The 17,552-nt window shown below is 42.4% G+C and overlaps 1 long non-coding RNA gene across 1 annotated transcript in view; it reads left to right on the forward strand.

The window, feature by feature from the left end:
* Nucleotides 1-7,122: 7,122 nt before the first annotated feature.
* The window catches only part of LOC133242121 (uncharacterized), an 80,185-nt gene continuing 69,755 nt past the window's right edge, over nt 7,123-17,552 (forward strand). The window contains exons 1-3 of the long non-coding RNA XR_009734771.1: nt 7,123-7,299; nt 7,816-7,897; nt 10,668-10,938. This is a non-coding gene — a long non-coding RNA (uncharacterized LOC133242121). The remainder of the gene's footprint in view (nt 7,300-7,815; nt 7,898-10,667; nt 10,939-17,552) is intronic.

Raw genomic sequence — 17,552 nt, forward strand, 5'->3', positions numbered from 1 at the left:
TACAATCGTATAGAATATATCACACCAAGAGTGAATGCTAATGTAATCTATGGACTTTGGGTGATTATGATGTGTCAATATAGGTTCATCAATTGTAGCAGATGTCCCACTCTGGTGGGGGTGTTGATAATGGGGAGGACACGCATGTGTGTAGCCAGGGAGTGTATGGAGCCCTCTATACCTTCCTCTGCGAACCTACAACTGCTGTTTAAAAAACTGTCTTAAAAAAAATCCAGCCCTACATGGAAGAGGGGCTAGACCAAATGAGCAATGATTTGGCCAACTCTGAATTAAAGACTCAAAGAGAAGGCAAATCAGCTTGCAGCTTATTTTCCAGTCCTCATCTTATTGGTCCAGTAAGCTCATAACAATGATTATGGTAGCACCAGGGTGCTGGAAATTCACACTATACCACATTAACTGGCATCAGAGACATGTCTCCAGTGCCTACCCCTCCCCTGCACACCCCAAATCACCCTGCATTCACTGTGTGCATTTTACAAATTAAGGGTGATGATCAAGAGGCAAAAGGGCAGGCAGCTAGAAGGGCTGGAGTGAGCCACAGCAATGTCACTGAGCCCCAGAGGAAGCCTTTGTGATGTTCCTGATGGAGTGAGGCAGTGTGAATGTTTAACAGTTCGATTGAGGTATAATTTCAGAAATACCATCAGCTTCTCCCATTTGGAATGTACATGTAATGACCTTTGGGAGCCATCCTGAGTTGGGCTACCATCCCCACAGTCCTGTTTAGGGACACTTGCGTCACCCTGCAGAGACCCCTGATACCCATTTCTGGTCACCCCACGCCCAGCCCTGTCTCTGTAGATTTGCCTTTCTGGATGTTTCACACAAATGGAATCATATAATATGAGCTCTTTGTATCTGGCTTCTTTCAGTGAGCATAATGATTTTAAGGTTCATCCAAGGCAAAGTAACATTTTGCTACAAGGAATTTTATGTCCAATCCTTAGGGTTCTTAACAAAATTCATAAACCACAGACCATGCAGCTCATGAGAAGCAGAGTTTGGGTTATTCTCCTTTCCTTTTGTTTTCTATTCCATAACATTCCTTAATAGCTCAGAAACCGTGGGGACATGATCACAACCTAAAGTTCAAGGATCTTATTACAGAGTTGGTGCCATCACATACGAGGGCCAAAGAGGGTGTGTCAGAGTGAGTGATGTAGTGATCTATGTCTTCCTGATACAGAAGTGCCTTCATCCCAGAAGATACCTTGGTAAGAATGGGTTTTGAGTGATCATCCCCTAGATACCACTATCCTCTGATTCCATTTTAGTTAAGTGATTGGATTCTTTCTTCAGGATAAATTGTAGTATAAATCCTACTGGATTTCACAATCATTTACATGGACAAAATAATGCTTTCCCCTTACACTCACATACAGCCTTTTCCCCTATGGATTGTTTCACTTTTTTGTAGTTGTAGCCATGCCACCCCGCTTCCCTAACCCCGACCTGCCCACACTCCCACATTGCATTCCTCTCTTGTCATCTTGGTTAAGCTGGGTGTTAAGAGTCTCAGTGACTTACTTATGGTAGGCTAACAGATTACATGCATGTACATTGTATCTTATTTTTAAAGAACTTTCCTTCTAAAACTGAAATCTGTCTTATGTATCTATACATTTTATACACCAACCAAGTGGCAGATCTGGATAATTCTTACTGTAGTCGGATCCAGCTTTTTGTATCCTCTTCCTACTTCGATACATAGAACACCAAGGAAGAGAGCATCACCCTGTGTTCATGAGGACCCTTGATTGTCAGAGAGGGTAGCTATGAAAGAACCTATAATAGTCAGCTGAGGTCTAAGGAATCCCAAGGAAAACGATTTGTTACCCTTGTGTTGTCCTGTAGGTAGGGCCAACAGCCAGCCAGTCTATATAAATAACAACCAGGAAGACAAGAAATCAGTCCATTCTGGATTGATTTATTGTCTGGAATTTACTGTCTGGAATGTTTCTCTGTCTGTCACATTGGCCTGAGTTAGCCTTAGAAGATGGGAGATGTGGCCATCTTGGAACGACGACATGAGGTCTGATTTAGATGCCAGTGTGGGTAATTGTCTATGCAAGCAAATTCAGGAGCTGGCAAGAGGCACAGAGAGGTGGCATAACTTGTCCAAGGTCACACAACTGGTTGGGATTCAAATCCATGACAGGGAAGAGCCACAGGCCATTCATTCAAGGACAGTCCTATCTCTCTGCATTGCTAAAGGGGTGACACAGAGGCCAGAAGGGCAGAAGCCACCAAGATGGACCAGCAGAAGATCAAGGCTCAGAGTAGCAATTCCAAGGAGAACTCAGGATGTTGGGAGGGTCAGAAAGAGAGTGAAGAAGGGCTCCTAGCTAAAGCAAGAAGAAAATGCTACAATGGACCCTCCAGAAATTGACTGATTTCTCTTGAGGGAAATTTCAAAAGCCAGGGCAAGTGAGGGAGAGGAGAAAGGGTTGGCCAAGCTGACTCTTTTGTGACCCCATGGACTGTAGCACTTGGGTGACTCCTAGGAACAGGGATGTTGACTGGGCCAGAGCTTCTCAATCTGTAACATGCACCAGAATCACTGGGGGATCTCTAGTGCAGATTCCAGTCCAGTGGGGCCCAAGACTCTGCACTTGTAACACGCTCCAAGGTGGTGCTCGTCCATGTACTGAACTGAGGAGCAAAGGACTAGGCTGATAGAAACTTGTTGTTCAGTCGCTCAGTCATGTCCAACTCTGTGACCCCATGGACTGTAGCACACCAGGCTTCCCTGTCCTCCCCTATCTCCTAGAATTTGTTCAAACTCATGTCCAGCGAGTCCGTGATGCCATCCAAACATCTCTTCCTCTGTCATCCCCTTTGCCTCCTGCCGTCAAATTTTCCCAGCATCAGGGTCTTTCCAAATGAGTCAGCTCCCAGGTGTATTTCCAGCTCCGAGCTTGGGACCTGGCATACAGTAACCACTATCCCTGTTCTTCAATCATTGTGTTTCTAGATACACTTGCTTGTTTTTCACGCATTTTGGGTTGAGTTTTCATTTGCTACCATCAGATGTGGGGCTTTGCTGGCCCTGCTGTGATCCAGATTAGCACTGTAAAATGTGGTCAGGCGCGTTCACCACAGTTCATGTTCTGGGCCAAGTTCCTTAACTGGGCTTAAGACCACCAGAGTTCCCGTTTGTGAGGCATTAAAGTGACTTAGTGAGCAAGCCCATTTGAGGGTCCTGTCTTGATTTTCAGCCATCACACAACCTGGCTCAAGTGCAATCAGAAGTAACAGTTGTCAAGCTCACAATTTGTTCAGGCTCTTGCCCTTGTCACTGACCTACATTCCTCATCTGGAAGTGATTTAATTTCACCTGACATTTGTTTGGAGGAGGTAGCCGAGTGGTGTCAAGGCAGATGGCTCCAGCCCTGTGCTGGAGAACTCTAAACAGATCCGCCCTGAGGGACTTGTTCTCAGCCTTTTGAATTAAGCTTTGGGGTCGAGTGCTAGGAGACAGCCCTGTCCTCTGGCATTGTGTGCAAGAAACAGGCTGGGGAGGAAGAAACCATGTTTATTTGCAAATGAGGAAGCAATAGCAAGAATGACAGAGATAGACAAGCTGGAGTGCAGACACGGTCATTGTGACCTCAGGGCCCACAGCCTTAGAGACAGAAAGTAGCTAAGAATTACAGACTGAACAGGCCGAGTGTTTTGCACGTCGGTGAGCCAAATCATACTCCATTATCCTCATGAAACTGTCTAATCCAGTAGCCACTACCCACATGTGGCAATTTAAATTTCAGTGAATTAAAGTGAAATAAAGGTATCTGGTTCTCATGTCGCACTAGCAATGTTTCAAGGGTTTCATAGCCACAGGGGGCTGGTGTCGTCCATGTTGGATGGCATGGACATAGAATGTCTGCCTCATTGCACAGACTTCTGTTATCCAGCAGACGTCTAAGTATGCAGCAAAGTGGTGTCTGTGCTCTCTTCTTTAAATATGCCCCTGGAGCCTTCTTTCTGGTCATTTTCCAAACGCTCTGGGGGCACCTTGCCAACTGAGCTCAGCTCTCTGAACTGAATGGAAGGGAGCCAGAAACAGCTAAGCCGACAATGACCGTCAAGTGCAAGCTCATTATTTTCCATGTCTTTTATTTCCAGCCACCCCCTGCTGCCCTTGCCACCTGCTCACAGGGTGTCAGTAGCCCCGAGCAGCTCACATGCTGTTTCCACCAGGACACTTCACATACTTGAAAGCAGGACTTCCAGACTGAAGGAGAACTGAACACTTCTGTGATGAGGTTTTAACAGCTTCTCCATATGTGAGGCTCAGGCCATTCCTCTGGGGACTGGCCTCAGATGTTATAGTTTCCAGCGTTTTGAAGCAGCTTATGGTGTATTATAAAGGATCTCACCAGAGCAAAGAAGAAAATGTGCCCAGATTCAAAGCAGTTATTTATAGAATGGCCATTCTCTTATTTTTAAAGAAAATACATGTGCCATATGAAATACATACCACCATGGTCAGGAAATAGGAATAAGAAGAAGGAATAGAAGAATTGATAAAGAAGAATTGTTCCTTTTTAAATGTTATTTTTCTTAAAATATACTTTATATAACATATAACATGCATATGTGTATATATATGTATGTATGTGTGTTTGGTGTATGCAAAAAATTGTTTGTGTCTGGGTTCCCCGTTAATATCAAGAAGACCCTAGAGACAATCACGAATCAGACATCCACAGGGACCCTGGAAATCTAGAAAGGATCATCAGTTTGGATGTAGCTGAGAAAACAGCCCTGTTATTCCAGTTTCCCCAAGTGATTCCATTTTGGAAGGCCCTAGATGAAAACCATGTGGAAGAGACACTGACAAGTAAACTGTAGTCTGGCCATGGACTCCACTTCCCCCGCTAACAGTCAGCCATATTCCTATTAAATTACCAAATATTTCAGCAGTATATCCAGGAAGCAGTAGTGTCTGTCTGTTGTTTTGTTTGTTTATAGCAGGCTATCCTTCAAGAATGGATCTAAGACAAATACAAAACATGACATACTCTTGAAACTTATCATTATAAATCTACTGTTCACTAGTATACTTGTTATACATTGTGTTAAATGTATTGATTGTTATATCTCAGAAGAATCCATTGAACAGTGTTTAAACATAAGAGACAAAGTTCACTTTAAAAATAAGTGGAGAGACTTCCTGGTGATCTGGTAGTTGGGACTTCACCTTCCAATGAGGGCGATGTCAACAACAACAACAACAAATGCACAATGTGAGTGTTGCGAGTTAAGTTTTATTTGTGGCAAAATGAGAACTGTAGCCCAGGAGACAGCATCTCAGATAGCTCTGAGAAAGTGCTCCAAAGGAGCAGGGTGAAAGGTCAGTGTATATGTGATTTTGGTGAAGGTGGAATACATACAATCGAGCACATATTTTTCCAGAAGCTTTCTGCTAGTCATGAGAAACAGTCATGACCATGAAGGATTTCATACCTTTCTAGATATGAGGATGTCGACCTAAAAGAAAAAAATGCACTATGTGAGAGTTGGAAGTTAAGTTTTATTTGGGGCAAAATGGAGACTGCAGCCCTGGAGCCAGCGCCTCAGATAGCTCTGAGAAACTGCTCCAAAGAGGCAGGGGAGAAGGACAGTATATATGTGATTTTTGGTGAAGGGGAAATCCATGCCATGAAACACTTTTTCCAGAAGGCTTCTGCTAGTCTTGTGAAATCTTCACTAGTCACGAGAAACAGTGTCACCATGAAGGATTTTAGTGGTTTTCTAGATATGAGGAGATGCAAGAATTGGGCTCATAAAATCAGCTCCTGAGAATATCTAACTATCTGAAGACCTGTCCAGCCACTTTTCCCAGAGCACAGAGGGCCTCATTTCTGCTTTCCACCCTGAACCTTTTCGAGGGTGTTAGAGGTCAGCAGCTGCAGTAGCATGATCTAATCCTTGTAGAGATAGATGGCAAGCACCCATGGCAAGTGCCAATTTGTAGTTGACAGGGATGTGGGCTTGATCTCTGTTCAGGGCTGGGATCCCCTGTGCCTTGAAGCCAAAAAAACTGGAACAGAAACAACAGAAGCAAACTTGCAACAAATTCAATAAAGACTTTGGAAATAGTCCACATTAAAAAAAGATTTTAAAAAAGAAGTAAGTGAAGAAATTGGGCAAAAGCAAATAGAGTGAACTGCTCAACATAATTAGTTCTAAACTTCCAAACAGCCAAGACAAGAAGAGAAACACAGGCAGTTACATGATCCAGCATTCATAAAGCATAAACTAACTCTTAAGGTGTTCTCTTCTCCCCAGTCCTAGCAAAGAGAACAGTATAAAAGTGAAGAAGGACCTTATCAATGACTTCATGAAAAAAATTATTTAGTATTTTTGTTCTTCTAGTAGGCCAATGGAAATAAAAAAGCAATTCTGAGGCAAAGAGCTTAGGTATCAAAACACTTTTGTCTGGATGAGAATCTTTCTTACGGATCCTTTTGTCCAAGGATAAATGGTAGAGGTGTGGTTCTTAGAATAATTGGGAAAATGATCCAGCTGTTGGAATCAGCTGGGGATCTTTTCAAACTCCATAAGCACTTCCCTATTGCCATCCTCTCTGAGATTTACTAGGACTCTTGGATTGTTTTTAATTGAAATAATATCAATTTACAATGTTGTATTAGTTTCAGGTGTACAGAAGAGTGATTCAGATATATATTCTCTTTTTACATACTCTTCCAGTATAGAACTCTAGGATGTTTGTCCTGAAATTTACTAAAAATGAGCCTGAAGTGTATCATTCCTGTGTGTTGGGGCAGGAACCTCATGAAGAATGGAGGTTGTGGTGAGAGGGTCATCCGGAGCAGACACAAAACCACCTAGGGAGCATTCTCCATGAACTGCCTTGATGTCACCCTAGACCTGGGAATCTGTGTCCCAGATGGAGCCATGCCCATGTGTTCTTAACTCCCTTACCACGTGGTTCTCATGCAAAACTCCCTTGAGAAGTGCCAACTAGAGCAATGGATGGAACATGTAGTGTTTGAACAAGCTCCCCTAAATACTTTTTCCTCAAGAAAAATTTTTATAAAGACTGAATTCCAAGTTATACTCCCTAGTAAACATACCCAGAGTGCCACTCCTCTGTCATTTCAGTTGAGCAGTCCTGTGATGGATTTACCAGTTAGCTCATCCCAACATGGAGGAGGCGTCCGCTGATTAAAGCAGAGGATACCAACAGAGGGGCATTCCTAACAGGCAGTCTTCCTCCTCTGCCTACTCATGTGTCTCTGAACACAGGTAAGATAGTCTATGGGTCAGAATCCAGATTTCATCTGTTTCTTTAGATCCTTAACCTTTGGAGGTGCCCTGTGGTATGCGAACCTACTTCTGTACCTCCAGGCCTTGCTCAAAATGCCACTGATGGAAAGACATGATATTGATATTGTATATTTGATGCCTGAAAAGAAAAAATCTGATATCTAAAATATTTTCAGCGTTCACCGAATTGATTTAAATTAACTTTATATATAACAGTGATGTGAATGACATTCACTGTTCTCAGACAATACAGATAGAGGAACTACCCATCTGGCCCAAATAATTTGATATGCCTTAAGATTCCTAAACCAACATGTTTGAGAAGAGTCAATGTCATTCACATCACCATTATTATATATAAACATTATTACAAAATATTACATATCTTATTATATATTATATGTTTTATATTACATATATTATTATAAAAAGTATATGTAATTATATACATATGTATTAAATTTTATTAAAATTTAATTTCTAAACTATAAAAAGAAGAGGATGAGGAGAAAAACAGCACAGGAGCGGCAGCTGTGGTGGCGCAGGGGCGACTGAAAGGAGCTACCCCATGTCCAAGGTAAGGAGCAGTGGCTGCACTTTGCTGGAGCAGCCGTGAAGAGATACCCCACATCCGAGATAAGAGAAGCCCAAGTAAGTTATGACCAACCTAGACACCATATTAAAAAGCAGAGACATTACTTTGTTAACAAAGGTCCGTCTAGTCAAGGCTATAGTTTTTCCAGTGGTTGTATGATGTGAGAGTTGGACTATAAAGAAAGCTGAGTGCCAAAGAATTGATGCTTTTGAACTGTGGTGTTGCAGAAGACTCTTGAGAGTCCTTTGGGCTGCAAGGAGATCCAACCAGTCCATCCTAAAGGAGATCAGTCCTGGGTGTTCATTGGAAGGACTGGACTGATGTTGAAGCTGAAACTCCAATACTTTGGCCACCTGATGCAAAAAGCTGACTCATTTGGAAAGACCTTGATGCTGGGAAAGATTGAGGGAAGGAGGTGAAGGGGATGACGGAGGATGAGATGGTTGGATGGCCTCACCAACTCAATGGACATAGGTTTGGGTGGACTCCGGGAGTTGGTGATGGAAAGGTATGCCTGGCGTGCTGCGGTTCATGAGGTCGCAAAGAGTCGGACATGACTGAGTGACTGAACTGAACTGAACTGAGGAGAAAAAGAGTAAAAGGAGAGAAAAAAGGACAGAAAAGCCCTCAGTTTGCTGTGGAGGCAATGCAAGCTTGGCCCATTCCTGACAGACACATGAAAAACTCCAGATATTTCTTCTACTCTGCCCCAGTCCGTGAGCATCCCAGAAAGACTTTCATTAGGGCTCTTCTTCCCTTTTTGGTACCCAGTTTATAAAAACATTCCTGAAAATGAGAGTAGGGCATACATAACAGGGAGGTAAGCACAATGGAAATTCAGCTCACTGTGACTGGGTGAAGGGACGTTGATCAGAAACCGGTTTCTTGCCACCAATAATGAGCGGCCCTGAACTTGTAACAAACAGCCTTTAGAAAACTAAAAAATACCCAGTGGAAACAGTTCACTCAGCCACTGACCAGTAAAATTTACCTGGTTTTCACTGCAAAATCATTTTCACTTAAGAAAAAAGATGGATCTGATTGGGTTTGCCTTTCTATTTTAGTTCCAATAGCTAAGTAATATCTTGAGATTAGAGTAGTATGTTTTCTTTTTTCTTTTTCTCAGGCTTTATAAGGAACTATGAGAACCTACATCGTTAGCTGGGAGGTTATTTCTTTTAATATTTTCATTGCAGGCAGATTCTTTACTGTCTGAGCCACCAGGGAAGCCCCCGATATTTTTGATGCATGCTAAGTTGCTCAGTTGTGTCCAGCTCTTTGCAATCCCATGGGTTGTAGCCCGCCAGGCTCCTCTGCCCATGAGATTCTCCAGGCAAGAATACTGGAGTGGGTAGCCATGCCCTCCTTAAGGGGATCTTCCTAACCCAGGGCTCGAACCCACGTCTCTTGCATCTCCTGCATTGGGAGGTGGGTTTTTTTTTACCACTAGGGCTACCTGGTAATTCCAGCTTATTGACAGAGGAGGTAAGGGGAGATGGATTTCATTCTTTTATTCAAAAGGCAGGCCTGGGATACTGGTGCTACTTGCATTGAATATTCCTGTCCTGAAAGGTGGATGGAAGGACATTCCATCACGTTCAATTTCCTATTTCCATTTCAAATACAATGATCTGGTTTTGATGGAAGACAGAATAATTGTGCTTATACCATTCGTTAGGAGTTATCTGAAATTTCTTATTTTTACTACCTTGAAAATTGGAAGGAAAAAAAACTGTAGGAATGTTGTAAATATGTTGGCATGCTTGCATCTGCTTTTGTACTTTTGAAAATTTTCATTAAAAAAAAAAAAAGACTTGTGGGGAGTTTCATGGTGGTCCAGTGACTAAAGACTCCACACTCCCGATGCAGGGGGCCGGTGTTCGATTCCCGGTCAGGGAGCTAGATGTCGCATGCCACAACTAAGAGTGTGCATGCTGCAAGTAAAATTTCATGTGCCTCAACTAAGGTTTAGTGCAGCTAAATAGGTAAATGGGTGGATAGATAGTCAGACTTCTGTTCTGGCCTCCTACTTCCTAATATTGCAAGGAACTGTGACTTTTGCACAAAGTTCAATAAATATCTTTAAGAAGATTTAACAGTATACCTCCAGGGCTAGGATTTCTATTTTTAAAAAATTTTATTGTAAGATAAAGCATAAACACAAGAAATCACATAGAGCAAACATATGTCTTAGTGAAGTAGTCTAAGTCAAGCACCCTTGTGCTTATAACCATTACCACATCCAGAAAGATTTTTGCGAGCCAACCCAAAAGCCCCTCTTTGTACCCAGTCCTCATCTCTTCCCACCCATTCCCCATAAGAAACCATTTTGGCTTTTCTAGTAATCACTTCCTTGCAATTTTTAATAGTTTTGTTATCCAGATACATGTACCTAGATATTATATAGTTTTGCTAACATTTTAAAATTTGATGGCTTTTGTATCTCTTTCAGTCTATAAGTTCCCTGCTCATTCTTTCTTTTGCTTATAATTTATCTGATGAAGTTCATAGACTATTTGAACAGTCGTGTTTTGACAGCATGGCATTTGCTGATGGCATACTCGTGGTTTGCAGCTTTCCAGCGGGGTGCCAATGACCCACACTTCCTGTCATTCATACACTTGTATAGTCCCATCCTACATGGCATCAGGGTTGGTCTGTGTGACCAACAGAATACAGCCAAAGTGATAGTGTGTGGCTTCTAAGGTTTTGCCATCAATGACATTGTGCTGTGTCTGTTTTTCTCCTTTAGATTACTCAGCAGGAAATCAGCTACCACGTCATGAGGACCTTTAAGCAGCCTGGGAGTGGCCCATATGAGGAGGAGCTGAGGCATCCCACCTACAGCCAGAATTAACTTAGCTGCCATGTGAATGACCCACCTTGGAGGCAGGTATTCCAGCACTGGTCAGGCCTTCAGATTACATCTGCCTCAGCTAACATCTTGACTGTGACCTCAATGTGTGACCCTGAGCCAGAACCACCCTGCAAAAACACTCTAGAATTCCTGATGCAAGGAAACTGTGAGTATAAATGTGAATTGTTGTCTTAAGCCACTAGGTTTTGGGGTCATTTGTTACACAGCAGTAAATAACTAACACAGCACTCTTGACTCATACAGCTCAATATATTCCTCTGTCTTCCATATTTCTGCAATTCAGCGTCTGGATCCTGAGATTTGTTAGACTCAAGTCACTTCTCTTTGGCCCAAACTATAGGATGGAGAGGTGTTTTCCTGTCAGGAGGCCCATAGTGTCTGTCTCTGTTTTGATGACATAACCAGCCATTGATGTCTAACACCTATACATTATCTGTGTATTCATCAGGGGTTGCAAAATGGTTATTTTTTAACTTTATCCATTCTTTTTCACTTATTAGCTGGAATACATTTACAGAGAAAGATTTTCCTCATTTACTCTCTGTTACCTACTGGTATAGTTCATAGATGTTTACTCTTTGGAAGAAAAGTTATGACCAACCTAGACAGCATATTAAAAAACAGAGACATGACTTTGCCCACAAACATCTGTCTAGTCAAGACTATGGTTTTTCCAGTAGTCAAATATAGATGTGAGAGTTGGACTATAAAGAAGGATGAGCACTGAAGAATTGATGCTTTTGAACTGTGGTGTTGGAAAAGACTCTTGAGAGTCCCTTGGACTGCAAGGAGATCCAACCAGTCCATCCTAAAGGAAATCAGTCCTGAATATTCATTGGAAGGACTAATGTTGAAGCTGAAACTCCAACCCTTTGGCAACCTGATGCGAAGAGCCGACTCATTTCAAAAGACCCTGATGCTGGGAAAGATTGAGGGCAAGAGGAGAAGGGGATGACAGAGGATGAGATGGTTGGATGGCATCACTGACTCAATGGACATGAGTTAGAGTAAACTTCATGAGTTGGTGATGGACAGGGAGGCCTGGCGTGCTGCAGTCCAAGGGGTTGCAAAGAGTCAGACAGGACTGAGCAACTGAACTGAACTGAACTGAAAATTTCATAGAGGAAAGGTCAGATAAATCTCTGATTCACTTCATTTATCATTTTTAAGACTACAAATTAGTGTCCTATCCTCCTATAAAGGTGGAAATCATCATCATCATCATTCTGAATATTATGAACTCATGTATTTAAATATTTGATGGATTTCAGTCCATGGCAATTAGTATTATTCTAGAGCTTATATTTGGCCAGTGGGAGCCTCATCAAGTTGATTTCTAAGTCATCTGATATCATCCTGGATGCTTTTGAGAGTGTCCTTGCTATCTGGTGTCAGAAGATGTTCCAGACTCTGTTCTGTCATGTCAGCCTTTTGATAGAGATGCTATTGTCCAGAAACACCTGAAGCTCTCACCTGGGCCCCCAATACCTGTGGCAGCCCCCATAGACACTTCCCAAACCAGAGCCAATAGTGTGGCTGGACCAGCCTTTGTGGTTCTTATGATTATGAAATGTACCTTAGCACCAAGCCTCAGGGAACTTTGAAGAATGTGATTTATTACTCACAAATCTGGGAAGGTACCTGACATGCCCAAGGACCATACAGCCAGATCACAGGTAGAGAGAGGAGGGGGAGGGGGTGCAGACCTGGGGCTCTCCCTTTATTAGGGTCTGAGGGTAGGGATCTAGGGTTTCAGGGATTCACTCTTCAGTGGCAGATGGAAAGCATAAGAGTGGCAGTGAGGGAGTGTGAAGGGAGAAACGGGGTCACTCAAGTGGTCAGTTGTCTAGGCCACCCAGGGCCTTTCTAAAAGGTGAACTTCATGGGTTGGGGGTGGCCTGACTCCTTGTCTAATTGGTTTATTAGTAGCTTGTGTCATTCAACTGGCACTGTGTTTATTTGAGATGGTGGTCTTTTTTTTTTTTTTATTGGAGAATAATTGCTTTACAATGTTGTGTTGGTTTCTGCCATGAAAGTGAAAAGTGAAAATGAAAGCCGCTCAGTTGTGTCTGACTCTTTGTGACCCTATGGACTATACAGTCCTTGGAATTCTCCAGGAATAGTGGAGTGGGTAGCCGGTCCCTTCTCCAGGGGATCTTCCTAACCCAGGGATCAAACCCAGGGATCAGGTCTCCTGCTTGGGAGGAAGATTTTTTACCACTGAGCCACCTCCAAAGCCCCAGTTTCTGCCATAGATCAACATGAATAAGCCATAGGTATACATGTGTCCCCTCCCTCTTGAACCTTCCTCCCACCCCATCCCACCACTCTAGGTTGTCACAGAACACCAGGTTTGAGCCTCCTGCACTATGCAGCAAATTCCCACTGTCTATCGATTTTACATATGGTAATATGTATGTTTCAGTGCTACTCTCTCATTGCTTCCCACGCTCTCCTTCCCTCATCATGTCCGTAAGTCCATTCTCTATGTCTGTGTCTCTATTCTTACCCTGCATATAGGTTTATCAATACCATTTTTCTGGATACCATATATATAGGTTAATACATGATGTTTTCTTTTCTCTTTCTCATTTACTTTGTATAACAGGCTCTAGGTTCATCCCACTCACTAGAACTGACTCAAATTTGTTCTTTTTTATGGCTGAGTAATATTCTGTTGTATATATGTACCACAACTTCTTTATCCATTGAGATAGCTGTCTTTGAAATGGGTACCTTGACAATCAAGAGCCTTATGTCAGGCAGTTATCGTACAGGTTCATCTTGTTTATTTCCTGGACCAGACTTGGAGTCAGTAGTTTCTCCAGGAAGTCCTAGGGTTTTTTTAATGAGAAATAATTAATTAGTCTAGTCTGGTCACTGGGGATATTCATTGCTACGGAGTCAGTCACTGTTTCAGTCCATTTCAGTGACTCAAGCCTGGGAGTAGGATGGGGTAATCCATACATGTGCACACACACAGAAAATCTCATGAGCTCATAATGATACTTCCAATTCAGATATAAGAATACAGAACTTTGACATAAGCATTTCTAGATTACATTTATAACTCCTTTCTTCCACACCAAGCATCCTGGTTTTCCAAGACTAGGACATAATGTAATTAGAATACCCCAAATGTAATCTGTAATCGTTTGCTTTATCTCCTATTATACATCAAATGACCTCAAAATAACAGTCCTCACACACCCACCAATATGATTATTGAAACATTAAAAAAAAACCACAAATGCTGTCTCCATTTTCTCCCAATTAAAAAAATAGTTGTGCTGTAGCTTGTCAGAGCATGCAGGCCTTACATACGATACTCTGTCACTCCATCACATTAGCTCTCCTTTGATCGGCTTTGTCTAACATAGGAATCAGTAATTATGTGGCTGTTAGATACTAAAAATGTGAGACTAAAGAATGGAATTTTATTTTACTTTATTTTATTTTAATTAATTTTAACTTAACCTTTTGGCTTTGAGCGTGTGAAACATTGCTAGTGAAACTGATGAAATAAATTTCTTCTTTTATTTTCATTTAAATTACAATTTTATGTGCAGCTAGTAGCTACCATATTGCACAGCACAGATCTAGAGAGAGAAAGAGATGAACAAGTCTACAAGGGTATCAAAATAAAATAAAAACTATAAAGATAAATCAGTCCATCCCAAAGAACTCACAAGTGAGTTTGAGCTGGAGGGTAAGAAGGCTTGAATGAAGTGGTGCTCAATTCTCTGAAATAGTTGATGACCTGAGATGCCCAGAGCCTGCCCCCAAGTAGTCTCATTCAATTGGTCCAGTGGGAGTCAAGGGACTCTTCCAAACTTGGTGGGAATTTTTTAAAGGTTATTGAGATATTAAGTGCAGAAATATTGACAGGAGTGAAACAAAAAACAGAAAGGGAAAAACCACAGGACTCATTTCAGCAAAGTGGAAATCGTTAGATGGTTGCTAAAAACGGGGGTGAATAAAAGAGACAGAGATGCAGTTAAAACAAAAGTTTTCATACAGCATTACCAAAGGTCGTGCAGGCCAAAAGGACCCCCTCTTAGTCCGCCAACATTAAATTACCTGATTCCAGTCTCTGGCTGAATGAGGACCACTGCTCTGGGGGCAGTTTCTCAAGCCTGAAGGAGCAGGCAGATCACCTGGGGCTTTGGTAAAAGGCAAACCCTGATTCAGTAAATCTGAGCAGAGACCTGAGATTCTGCTTTTCTTTTTTTGGTCAGTGGAATGTAAATTGACACTTTGGGCTTACTAGAATAATCCAGCACAAGCTACGAAAATTAAAAATATCTCTTTGCCTGACCCAGAATTCCCCCAAAGTTATTATTGCCTGAAAACTGGGTTCCCCTCTCAGTGGGTATCAAAAGGCACAACCAAGCCAAAGATCAGGAGAAGGATTTATTCATTGCAGCAAGTAAGGAGAACGCCAGGGACCTTTCCCAAAGCAGTGTCTCCCCAACAGCAAAACTGGGGCAATTTTAAGCCAAGGGTTCATGTGTATTCATGAAGGGGCTTTGGGCAGTCAACAGAGTTCAAGCTTGATTGAAGTCATGAGGGTCACACAGGTCAACATTATCATACCTTAGATTCCAATTGATCTGGTGGTTGAGTGCTTCAGGCTACCCTTCACTATTGAAGCAGAACTGGGGATCTTTACAATGATTTTTAAAAATACTTTTTTAATTGTCGTACAGTTGAGAGTCCCTTGGACGACAAGGAGATCAAACCAGTCAATCGTAAAGGAAATTAAACCAGAATATTCATTGGAAGGACTGGTGTTGAAGCTGAAGCTCCAATCCTTTGGCCACCTGATGCAAAGAGTTGACTTATTGGAGAAGACCTTGACACTGGGAAGGATTGAGGGAAGGAGGAGAAAGGGGCAGCAGAGGATGAGACGGTTGGATGACATCACCGACTCAATGGACATGAGTTGGAACAAGCTCTGGGAAATGGTGAAGGACAGGGAAGCCTGGCGTCCTGCAGTCCATGGGGTTATAAAGAGTCAGACACAACTGAGTGACTTCACTTTCACTTTTCACTTTCATGCATTGGAGAAGGAAATGGCAACCCACTCCAGTGTTCTTGCTTGGAGAATCCCAGGGATGGGGGAGCCTGGTGCGCTGCTATCTATGGGGTCGCACAGAGTCAGACACGACTGAAGTGACTTAGCAGCAGCAGCAGCAGCAGCATGGACTTCCCTGGTAGTCCAGTAGTCAAGACTGTGCTTCTACTGCAGCGGGCACAGGTTTGATTCCCGATCAGGGAAGTTCTATATGCCACGTTGTGTGGCAAAAAAAAAAAAAAATAGAAGTTTAAACAAATACAAAATTTAAAAATAAACTTTAAATAAGAGAAGACCAAAAATTCCAGAAACCTCTTTCTTGGGCACTGTTTCTTTTCTCTTTTAAAACTTTTTATTTTATACTGAAGTATAGCAGATTAACCGTGTGGCAGTTTCAGGTGAACAGTGAAGGCACTCGGCCATGTATATAAGCATGTGTTTATTCTCCTCCAAAATCCTGTGCCACCCAGGATGCCACATGACTTTGAGCACACTTCCCTGTGCTCTACAGTAGGTCCTTCTTGGTTATCCATTTTAAACACAGCATTGTATATGTGTCCATCCCCAACTCCCAAACTATCCCTTTTCCTCACTCTTCCCCCCTGGTTACCATAAGTTCAATCTCTAAGTCTGTGAGTCTGTTCCTATTTTGTAAATAAGTTCATTTGTATAATTTCATTTTAGATTCCACATATATGGGATATCATACGATATTACTCCTCTATCTGACTTAATTCACTCAGTATGATGATATCTAGGTGCATCCATGTTGCTACAAATGGCATTCTTTCGTTCTTTTTTACGACCGAGTAGTATTTCATTGTGTGTGGGGGTGTATGTGTGTATCCACCTCATCTTCTTTATCCATTCGCCTGTCAATGGACGTTTAGGTTGTTTCCATGTCCTGGCTATTGTAAACAGTGCTGCAGTGAATACCAGGGTGCATGTATCTGTGGCCAGTGTTTCTTAGAACTTTGATGAAAGCACTGAGGTTAGAAACTTCCCAGTATTTTGAGGGCTCGGTTCTGAGTTTCCCTACTACACATGGGACGGGTGCTGTGTGGTGAAGGTGGCACACTGCTGGGTGCAGAATCCACCCTCTCTCTTTGGGTTTGATTGTACAGATAGGCATCCTACTCCACACGAGTGTGCCGAGTTTTCTTTTCTTATCTCCACTTCATACACAAGAACAAATCGTGAAAGAGGAGACAAACTGTAGCCCAAGTATGTGTGAATAGAGCATTCCTGGTCCTCTGTTGAAAGGGATTTTGCTGAAGCCCTGTGTTTTCACATGGCGCCCTTGTGAAGCTGACTGGAGGCAATTTGGCAGAGTTGGAGTATTTTCTCTCCCCCCTGGGGACTAATCTTTTTGAAATCTTCAGTTTTGACCTCAGCCAGAAGTCTTGCCACGCCCTCGTCAGTGTGTCAGTGTTCCAGCCGACAGGTGCACAGGCAGTATTTGCACTCCTCGTCAGTGTGTCAGCGTTCCAGCCGACAGGTGCATAGGCAGTATTTGCACTCCTAAAGAGGCTGGTCTTGCCAGGGCCCAGGTTGTATAGAGCGTTTGTTCACTTGATCTACCTCTTCTGAGCACCAGAAACTTGATATCAGTCACCAGTTAAAGCTCACCAGCCCAGTTGTCTTAACAATACTTTAAAAGTTTCTTTTACTAAAGATACCAT

Source organism: Bos javanicus, chromosome X, assembly GCF_032452875.1.
Source record: "Bos javanicus breed banteng chromosome X, ARS-OSU_banteng_1.0, whole genome shotgun sequence".
In the NCBI taxonomy this organism is placed as follows: domain Eukaryota; kingdom Metazoa; phylum Chordata; class Mammalia; order Artiodactyla; family Bovidae; genus Bos; species Bos javanicus.